At 35.2% G+C, this 11,510-nt stretch overlaps 1 long non-coding RNA gene and 1 pseudogene across 2 annotated transcripts; both read left to right on the top strand.

Annotated features, from left to right (window-relative positions):
• Positions 1–2,537: 2,537 nt before the first annotated feature.
• On the top strand, positions 2,538–8,795 carry LOC148791027 (uncharacterized). Of its 2 annotated transcripts, XR_016077962.1 has the most exons (3): positions 2,555–6,538; positions 7,444–7,575; positions 8,057–8,795. It is a non-coding gene; the product is annotated as an uncharacterized LOC148791027 (long non-coding RNA). The 2 variants fall into 2 exon arrangements; XR_016077963.1 differs by lacking the exon at positions 7,444–7,575 and having other exon boundaries at positions 2,538–6,538.
• A 1,574-nt stretch (positions 8,796–10,369) lies between these two features.
• LOC104613070 (proline--tRNA ligase, cytoplasmic pseudogene) lies at positions 10,370–11,238 on the top strand (annotated as a pseudogene).
• The last annotated feature ends 272 nt before the right edge of the window (positions 11,239–11,510 follow it).

Genomic DNA, 11,510 nt, shown 5'->3' with positions numbered 1-11,510 from the left:
GTAGAAAAAAAATTATAAAAATCATAAATCTAATTTTGAATTTTATATTTTAATAATTGTACTATAATTTTTAAAATTAAATTAAATTTTTAAGTTTTAATATTTTGAACAAACTGACCAAACCAAAAAATCGAGCTAAATGGATACAACTTGAGTGAGTTGGTTTTCACAAAAGGTTTGTTGGTTTCAACTAACCAACTCCCTAACCTGACCATGTTAATTTTGAACAGACTAAATCGAACCAACTCATGAACACTCATAATTTCAGCTAACTTAATAGTCTTATCTCTGATAAATAACAATAGTTTAATCTCCAATAATTATTGAAAATTTATAGCAAAATACACAACTATTAAAAATATATTTATAATGAAAATACAATAATTACAAAAATTACAAAAATACAATAAGTACTAAAAATATATTAACATAGTCAATAAATAGTATAATCTCAAATAATAGTTTAATCTCTAATAAATATTAATCAATAACTTATATCAAAAAATAGAATAAATACAATAAGTACAAAAAATTAAATTTAGAAATTTCAATAATAGTAATTTAATCTCCAATAATTATTGAAAGTTTTCTGTTAAATAAAAAAGAAATAAATTTATACATAATCATTGAAAATACATTTATCACAAAAGACAATAAATATTAATTTTAGTATATATAATTATATAATAAATACACATTAAGAGTTTAAAATTATTATTAATAAATATTATTTTTTTGGAAAGTTATTTTCTCAAATTATTACTTGATATAAACTAAGAAATATGGGAAAATTCTCACTTTTCTATATTAAAAATTATTTAAAATATAAAATATTAATATATATCCATAGTTAGGTCATTCAATTTTGGTCGGTTTACAAATGGCCAAAGTGAAAATGATCCAACTTGGTCTAATTGGGAAACTTTTAAACCAAAGCTAACCTAAAATACTAGAAAACCGACCAACTCGGGTCGAGTTAATCAGGTTGGTCGGTTTCATTAGTTTGATAAATAAACCTAACTGAAATTAAATATTGTTATTTTTGTATTATAAAAAAATTATTAAAAGTAGTATATAAAATATGAATAATTATTAATTATTTAAAAAGTTGAAAATATAAAACAATTGTATACTCCTATGTGTTTTTATTAGGGTCATTTATTAAAACACACTTTTAGGGATGGCAGCAATTTCCCCATCCCCGATGGGGAAGTCTGTCATTTATTAGAACACACTTTTAGGGATGGCAATTTTCCCCATCCCTAACAAGGACCCGGCTTCCCCAACCCGATGGGGTTAGGGATGGGGATTGTTTTGACAGGGTGAGGGCGAGGACAGGGATTAATAGGAATCCTTAGTTGAGGTCGGGATCGGGGATGGAGATTGAGGTCCCCGTCCTGCCCCGACCCCGGTTATATATATATAATATTAAATATTTATATTAAACATACTATTATATTATTTATATTATATATCTCAAAACATATTTAAAACATTATTTATAATTTAAAAATTTTATTATTTTAAATAAATTTATTTAAAAAATACTATTATCTGAAAACATTTTCGGGATTTAGGTCCCCATGAGGAACCCATCCCCGTCGGGGATCGGGGATGGGGTTAATTTCAGAATTGGGGTCGGGGACGGGGAATATGATACCCGCCCCATTGCCATTCCTACACACCTTATAGTTTTTTATATTTACTTAAACCTACCTTATAGTTTTCATTTTACTAAAACATCCCATATATTTTACAACTTATTTATTTAATTAACCTTTCATTAAGAAGTGTTTGTTTTGCCATTAGGCCATAAGTTTTTATTCTAAAAATACCCTTAACACTATTTTATATTAAAAATAAAATTGACCAAATATAACCAATAGAGTGATTGCCCGTATCTTAGGGTAAAAATTAGGGGTGTTCATGGGTCGGGTTGGGTTGGTTTATTGGGGTTTTCCCAACCGACCTGACCTGGTCGGGTTACCTGAGGTGGAAACCGAAACCGACCCACTGATAGGCCAAATCGACCTGGTCGGTTTGAATCGGGTTGGGTCGGTTTGGGTCGGTTTCGGTTTTGCTCTTGTACAAAAGGACACCTAATTGAATTCTAATTGTAATTGTCTAATGGGTTGCATATTTGGTGTAAAAGATTATAGAAAGTTAGAAAGTATGATAAATTGCCTATTCTAATTATAATTGCCTAATGGGCCTTTTAGTTCTAGTAGAAGACTAGTTATAGTTAAATAGGAAACTATTCAAACTAGGAACTACCGAACTAGTAGAAGACTAGTTCGGTTCGGGTCGGATTAGTTTCGGTTTTTACACAAGAAAACCGAAACCGACCTAATATATCAATTTATATATTTGCCCAACCCAAAACCGACTGATACTGATGAAAACCCAGTTGACTCAGGTTGAATCGTTCCGGATTGATCAGTTTGGTCGGATTGGGCATTCTTATGAACAGCCCCAGTAAAAATGATATCTATATCTGTATATACTTATTACGCAATGGGTGTTTTCTCCTTGCGCTTCTGACTTTCCTGTACGTTACGTTTCATGCGAAGAACACGTTTCATGTGGAGCGGCAGAGCGTGTCTCATCAAGACTCATTTACTTGCGAAGGACACGTTTCACACTCCCAGCTTATTCACGCGGACAAGGCGGAACTACGACGTCTTCCTGAGTTTCAGAGGCGGAGAGTCCAACAGTTACTTTATCGATCACCTGTACACTACTTTGGATGAAAGGGGAATCCGCACCTTCAGAGACGGACCAACTCAAGATAGGAGAAAACATATCTTCAGAACTGCTAAATTTAATAGAAGAGGCAAGGGCATCGATAATTGTTTTGTGGAATGCAGGAACACAGGAAGCCGGTTGGTGCTTCCTGTTTTCTTTGATGTCAATCCGTCGGATGTTCGGAAACAGAGCGGGAGTTATGAGTAAGCATTTGCTAGACACAAAGAAGAGTATTACAAGGTGGGGAAGATGAAGGAGAAGGTGCAGAGGTGCAGAGGTGGAGGACAGCTCTCACCGAAGCTGCCAATTTGTCCGGGTGGGATGTATGAAATGCTAACAAAAGGTAATTCTGAATCAGTTCCCGTCTGCTATTTGTTCTGGCAAAAATTATATGATAACCAGATACTCTGGTTCCCTGTCTATCTTCCCGCTCTCTCTCTCTCTCTCTCTCACCACTTCCTCTGAAAACTGGGGACCTTTGCTCCTGCTTGGCTTCTGTCTCGTCTACATCGGTTGCAGATCAGGTTTTCAAGTTCAGGCCGAAGACACGAGCTTGCAGCTAACGACAGAGGCCCTGGAATGGCCTTCTACTGCTTGGCTTCTGTCTCGTCTACATCGGTTGCAGATCAGGTGTTCAAGTTCAGGCCGAAGACACGAGCTTGCAGCTAATGATAGAGGCCAGGAATGGCCTTCTACAATGCCATTCGATGATGAGTGTTGGTGCTCGGATTGACTTTGAGGGTTCGGAGAGGTTGCTGCCGAGGACGAGGTATGCAGGCCGAGGCGGAGGAGGCTCCGAGTACTGCGGAAGCCAAAGGCAGGTGGCCAAGGTAACAGAATATGTCAGAGGCCCCGGGTGAGAATCCGAGGCAGAGTCTCCGACGGTCAACTTAGTTCGGGGGTACGAAGAGGGGACTAGAATATAGGTTTGAGACCAGTTCCAAATCCGGATGTCTATTGTGTTAGACCCCTCCCCTTACATGAGTGCCTAGAGATAGGTGGAGATGAACGCTCGTGGGCTGGGTACGATGGTGGGAGGACGACGACATAGATGGTGGGATGAGTCGGAGGTCTCTGTTCTGGAGGACGACTCACTACTACATTTCCTACGGTGCTCTCTCCGCCAATAGGATCCCATGCTCACCTCGCTCCGGGAGGTCGTACTACACTCATAACTGCTACAAAGCTAGAGGCCCTGTCCATCCATACACCAGAGGGTGTTCAAAGATCACCCGTTGCTGTTAATAGCTTTTTAACCGTTTCGGTTTCCACGATCCTAATGTCGCCTTCCATCATCTGGGTTTGTTTTCTTTAACCTACGATTTTGTTATTTTTAGCTGCTGAATAATTTAGGGCTTGGTCTTGAACTCCTGAAGATCCTATCAGATTTTTGGGTAAGTGAGGGTATGATGGAGATTGGAGGCTGTTCGTTTTTCTTTCTTCTTTGTCAATGTAGGAATTTATATTTATGTTTAACGTTATTTACATATATGGCCACCACAAGAACAATTTGTATTCTTTTTGCTTATAAATCTGTCTGTCTCCTTCCCCTGCAATCAATTGGTTGATGCCTAGATATTATCTGTTTCTTGACACTTGATGGTTTCTAAATCTGTTTTTTTTTTCCTTTTTTCATTTAATTATTTATTTGTATTTTTGAATTTGAATCAGTGTTTCATTGATTTGTGGGTTGATGCCTAGATTTGTGTCTTGTTACTTGGTGGTTTCAAGATTTTCTTTTTTCCCCTCCTTTTCCCAGCAAAGATTGATGCAAATTGTTGATGCTATTAAAAGCCTTCCCTTTTAACTATATGGCTTTGTGAAAACCATAAGGATTTCTTGGGATCAATGGTCCTCCCATGTGGTTCATTTTGAGTTAAATGGTTCTTTAGGATTTAGGAACTGTGAATTAAGAAATCTATTTTAGAATCTAGGTGATAGCAGACTGTCCATCCTGGTCCAATTCTTTAGATTAATGACTGTGGTTCAAATGTGCACTGCAGCAACTAATTAATTGTTTACAGGTGGTGCTGGATGATGGGAAATCTCAATGGACCGTTGCTACCAATGACAACGCCATCTCATCTCAGCATGCAGTAACAAAATATCGAGTGATGAAATCTTTAGCTCATGGTTAGCTAAAAACTTGGCTACAGTGACCTTCTGTAGAAGATTATGGCATTGAATGGTGTCAATAAAGCTTTATAAATGGCATGTGGCTGTGCATACTTCTAGATCAGCAGCATACTTTGTAGGGTAAATCCAGAAATTTTTTTTCTTAGAGGGGCCAGATTGAATGCGTTAAACAAAAAGTGTACTGTTTTATTAAGATGTAATTCTAATATAGAAAAGATTTATCAAACTTATAAAAGAAGTTACTTGGTGAAAGTAGAAGGCTCAAAAGAGAAAGGGGAAGGCCAAAGGGGATGCATGTACATACAATTTGACTAAAGAAAGAGTTCTTGATGGAGTACAATGATTAATGTAGCTAATGATTAAAAAGAGGATTCTTGTAGCTGACCTGATATAGTTGGGATAGGGCTTATTTAGTTTATTGAATTTTATGTTGAACTTAAAAGTCATTTTTTAGGTTAATTAAATAATTGTAGATTAAAGTTATAGGTCATTTTTCATCTAATTCACTGGAAGTTATGTTTACCATTTTGATCTTCACAAAAAAGTTCTTTTTACCATTTACTTAAGACTATTCTTTTTTTCATTATCTTAATTTCATATTTAAATACATTAAGAAATATGGTGGATTCTATAAACAATGGGAAGACAGTCGAGTTCACTGCACAGAAAAGGTTCTTGATACGGTAGAAAAAAGAGAGAAAATAAGGAGAGAGAAAGAGAGAGAAGGGTCTCCAAGGAATGAAGAAGATTTGAACTAGTCTCTTCTCCTTGTTGACCTAAACTTTTATACTTTTATTCCATTTGAACCAGTCTCTTCTCCTTATGCCCTTGTGCATGGCAAACTTCCTGGTTTGATTTGTATGTTTCATTGCTTGCACCTTTATTTATTATCACACATAATGTTGGTCCTTTTTATGTTTGCTTATCTATGCTACAGGATACACATGGTTAGAGTTGTGTCCACTTACTGGTAGAAAACACCAGATCAGGTCGTACACTTTTTTCTAACCCCTTCCCTGATAACACAGCTCCGTGTCCACTGTGCTGAGGTCCTGGGGACACCAATAGTTGGAGACTACAAGTATGGTTGGCAAGCTCACAGGAAATGGAAACCTCTTTCTTGGTCAAACTCTCAGAAGAATAAGAAACTTCCAAGGTCAAAGGAGTGTCCATTTGGCCTTAGTTCAGAGGGTGGAAGCATTGTAGAGAAGCAGCCTCACCTGCATCTTCATTGTAGACAGATGATTTTGCCTAATATATCCCTGGCTCTACAACATTTGAAATCATCTTCAAATTGTGATCTTTCAGAACTGGAGAGCCTCAATCTGGTTGCACAAATATTTGTTTCCCCTTCTCCATTTATTTTTGTTCTCCATTTTTCATAGTCTTCTATGCCTTCTTCTTAGACAAATATTTGTTTGATTTAGATGGAGATTTAGATGGAGGGTAGCAAAGATTGGGTTCTGTCCACTAGATAGGATGGTTGCAGTTTGCAAAAAGATGAAATCTCCATCAATAAATTGCATGTGATTGATGGTGGAAATCATCCTTCAAGATTGGATAAAAGCACTTACAATCAAATGGATCAAAACCAAAGATGAAGATGAGGATAAGACAGTCAAGGCAATTACAGAGTTTGTTGGCGAAACTTCGAAGAGTAAGTGATGTGTGATGTCCTATAACTCTTGTCCTTGTGTGAGACATGTATCCATTCTATATCAGTGACATTTTGATATTTTTATATCATTTTGGTAGTCTATGTAAATATTTCCTTGTTTGTAAATCGCATAGTTGACAAGGTGTTTAGGTGACTTTGGGTGAACAGAATCTTGCCAAATTAATTGATATCTCGGTTCTCTCTGCCATTTCTGTTTTTTTTTTGGGGGGGGGTTTCAGCCAGAAACCACATGCAAATGTTTGAAACAAATATCCAATAGATTGCAAAAGGAAAAACAGATATCCACTTGCCCCTGCGAAAAGAAAAAGCTTACTGCTTCTTAGTCTTCTCTTGCTCCCCCTCTTCCGCTGCTTTGATCAATTAATCATTTGCTGCATTAATTAGAGAGAAACTGTGAGATCGGTAGTAAGGGAGGTTCAGGTTTTAGGTTGTCTCAGATCGTGTGAAAGAGGTTTTATACACTTGTGGTCCCTCGTCTAATAGGCAGATGGTGTACTGACACGATTCCCACGTCATCTATCCTTCGCTCCGCTCGATTCTCGCTTTTCGTTTCTCTCTGGAGTCCGGACAAGCAAACAACCAATCCACGTCATCCCAATGAATCATCATAGTAGGCCCAATGAAAGTGGGAATGGGCCAATAAATAGGCCTAATACCAAAACGAACGAGCTTTTTTAGCTTTGACTTGCCCCTGCATTGCATGGGCCTCTTCGCTAGTTTTTATTTAAATGAATATTAGGGTCAATATTGTCATTTTTCACTGTCATCTAATGAAAGATTGATTAAATTCATTACAAATTATAAGTAGAATTTTAGTAAAATGTTAATTATATAACCCTTTTTATTATTTAGCTTTCCCTTAATAAATTCTGTACATCGCACAGGTTCCTGCTAGTTGTGATTATAGTCCGCTAAAAAAGCACAAAATCTTGATATATAGTGACAGACATTTGTCAACCATCTATCACAAATGATTGACTTATGGTGACGAGCAACTTAATCATCATCACTAAATGGTAAGTTATAGTAAGAAATAATTTAATGTTTGTTGTAAAATCATAAAAGTTGATTTATAGTGATAAATAATTTAATGTCAATCACAAAATCTTTATTTATAGTGAAAATGATTAGATATTTGTTATACAATCTTTATCTTTAATAACGGAAAATTGAATGTTTTTCCTAAATTAAAATTACAGTATCTTCATTTTGGGACATTTTTTGTAGTGATATTTTCTCATAATTATTGTTTAAAGGTTATTTCATTTAAAATAATCTAATGAATTAGACATTTGAATGGTTGAATTGATACATCTAAACAATGGGCAATAGGTTATACATTTTATCAGTCCAACTAACCAAGACAAGGATAGTTTGCAAAACAATGTTACATACATATTTGATGAGAATAGAATTTATCACATTTTTATCCCCAAATATTCTTTGCATACTTAATTAGTATTTAATTGGACTCATATTTCTTGTATTTCGGTTCAGGGCATGAAATAAGGCATCAGGAGCAAAGAAAGGCAAATCGGATGATTTTTCACAATTTCGGCACCGTTCAATAATCTGGGCCTGACTCGCGTATCCGAACTTCGATTGGGCTGATTCAAGACCCACTGGATAGATAAGAGAAAAATCCACAACTTTCATGTTTTAGGCTTTCGCAGATTCGGCCTGCATCGAAGTCAAATCCGGGGCCGAAGTCGGGGCAAATTCATAGGAAGGCCCAATCCGCAGCTTAAGCCCAACTTGCAGAAAAGCCTGGCAGCAGCCCAATTCGCAGAGGAGGCCTAATACGAATCCAAGAACAAGAAACTGAGAAGAGTCTTATCAGATCTAAATTTATAATGTAATCCCATAAAGATAAAGAGATTGAGTTCATTAGATAAAGAGATAAGAGTAGGATTAGACTAAGACTTTCTATTTTTGAGAGATTAACTTCAAGAAAGAGTAGGAGACCACCCCCTCCCCTTAAACTATATAAAGGGGTAGGGGGCGGACTAGAGAGGCATCAAGAAGCAGATGAGCAATCAGTCAAGAAAGCAAGAAGACTGCAAGAAGGAGGTGGCGGCAAGGAGAAGAGGAGATCTCAACTCCAAGGGCGAAACCATGAGTTCTTTCTTTCCTCTTGTTTGTTTTATTTCTGCTAGTATGAACTAATTTATCTGTAGTTAGGGTTGTGGAAAGCTTAATCATATTAATGAATATATTTTTATTCTAATTTATTCAAGATCGTGATTTCCATATAGTCTATAAATTATCTTGTTTAATGCTATTAGGAGTGACCATCTCTTAATTGATCAAGCGTATGTGAATGAATCGAGAGAGGAATTCACATAGATGATCACATAATTCATGGTGTGAATTGAATGGTATATAGGGGTATATACACATGATTCATCTGAATATAATAGTTTTTCCTTGGACTTAATGCGCTTCTATCTTGAGAACTCTAGTCGAGAGATCGAGGGGTTACCTGATAGAAGTAGTTTTAGTATATCTCGAGAGAGAATATTAAATAAAATTGGAAAGACTTCAGTTTATGGGAATGACACATTATCTTAGATAATCTCATCCATTAATATTCATTGGAATGGTTAGGTGGACCGAAAGCCCTAGCGAATTCAACCAATCGTTACATACTTCAGCATTGTTACTTCTGCTCTTGTTTTCCTGTTTCTGTTTTTTCATTAGTTCTTATTCTCAAATCTGAAATTCGATTGTCCAAATAATTAGGGAAGGCTGTAGTTCTAATACTTGTTTTGTTAAATCCTCGTGTGAACGATATTTTTATACTACTTGATAACTAGTGCACTTGTTAGAGTTATATAATTAAACATTTGAATGGTTGAATTGATACATCTGAATAATGGGCAATAGGTTATACATTTTATCAGTCCAACTAACCAAGATAAGGATAGTTTTCAAAACAATGTTACATACATATTCATACATAATATGTATGTATGTAGGTATATGTGTGTGTATGTATGTATGTATGTAACATTGTTTTGCAAATTGTCCTTGACCTAGTTAGTCATAGGTTATACATTTTGACATTTAAAATTAATGTTTTAGTAAAATTCCATTTAATTCCTAACTTAGGATGATCCTAGGCTCTACAAATATCAACTATAAAATATTAACCATTATTGTTTGCTTGCAAAGAGAAAATAATGGGTAAATTAGCTCCAATAATAATTATTTAATCAATTAAATATTAAATATGACTAATTAATTATTCTTTAATATTTAATTAATAAACATTGTTTTCTATTATTTTCTTTTTTATATTTCAATATTAATGATCAATTAATTAATTAATTGGTTAATTACTAATTAATATTTTTATTAGTTAATAATTTATTTATAAATACTTACTATTAAGTCCTAACTCAAGATGATCCTAGGCTCTACAAACATATTCTTCAAATGTAAAAGCATGATAACTCATTAGACCTGTGCCTTGTGCATCTAATAGGCCTTGACACCTTCTTGCATGCCTCCACTACTCCATATTTAATAATACAAAATGGTTAGTTGAACCAAAAACCACAAATTGGTTTACTTGTTAATTTGGCCATACCTCAAAAACCAAAGAAGATAAAAATCATCAACCAATCCAATCGAAGAATTGTTGAGATGGTACCAGTTTCATAAAACTAACCAGGTATCATTGTTGATTCCTTGTTAGAATTTGGCCTAGATAATGTATATAGTATATATTTAGTGAAATGAACAAAGTTACACTTAGGCCATTACATAAACGACAATGACTTACTAAACAAAGAAATTTAGAGCAAGATGAGGTTGTATTATGAGGCTGTTGTTAGCGGTGAAATGATTGAATCCTATATGACATTTCTAGTTGTTACATTCTAAGGCCATGGGCTATGTCAATTTGGGAAACTATGCAAACCTTCTTTGATATTGAAATAAAGAAGATGAAAGTAAAAAATTGCTATTTCCCTCTTTTTGTATCTCCTGGTGTTCTGCAATGTGAAAAGGATCACATAGAAGGTTTTGCTCCAGAGGTTGCTTGAGTTACAAAGTCTGGAAGTACTGATCTGGATGTCCTTATAGCAATTCGTCCCACAAGTGAGACTGTTACGTATCCATATTATTCCAAGTGGATTAGAGGACACCATGATTTTCCTTTGAAGCTTAACCAATGGTGCAATGTTGTTAGATAGATGTTCAACCATCCTACCCCATTCATAAGAAGTTGTAAGTTTCTTTGGCAAGAAGGGTGTACAACTTTTGCAACCAAGGGTGAAGCTTATGCAGAGGTTCTTGAGATTTTGGAGTTGTACAAAAGGACATATGAAGAATTTCTGGCAATTCTTGTCATAAAGGGCATAAAGAGTGAGCTTGAGAAGTTTGTTGGTGGGCTCTACACAACAAGTGTTGAGACATTTATTCCAAATACTGGTCGTGGCATCTAAGGTGCTACCTCTCATTGTTTCAGTCAAAATTTTGCAAAAATTTTTGAAATAAATTTTGAAAATGAGAAGGGAGAAAAGCAAATGGTCTAGCAGAACTCTTGGGCATATAGTACAAGAATGATTATCCAAATGGTGATCATGTCCTTGGTAGCAATTTACCTTCTCAAACTAGATAAATGTCGACTTCCATTTTCCTTGGATGATAAGACTAGTGACAAGAAAAAATGACTTATAGAAATTTATGCAAATATTTCTCTTTAAGTATTTATATTTTCAGTTTTGTTGAAGGGGAAAAGTATGTCATTTAGATCCTATTTTGCAACTAGGAAACATTAGTCCTAGAAATCAAATAGGGAGCTCTATTTCTCATCATACATCTAGGTATGCCTTTGCTCTAAATGTTATTTATTGCATTAAAGGCCCAAACCTGAAATTCAGCATAATATATGGATATCAATTGATCATATCCATAAAAAAAATAGTAGAAAGAAGAAACCAGG

This window comes from Nelumbo nucifera, chromosome 6, assembly GCF_055504915.1.
Source record: "Nelumbo nucifera cultivar China Antique chromosome 6, China Antique-T2T, whole genome shotgun sequence".
Lineage (NCBI taxonomy): Eukaryota > Viridiplantae > Streptophyta > Magnoliopsida > Proteales > Nelumbonaceae > Nelumbo > Nelumbo nucifera.
Note: the sequence above shows the minus strand (reverse complement) of the source record. Positions and strands in the feature narration are given on the sequence as shown.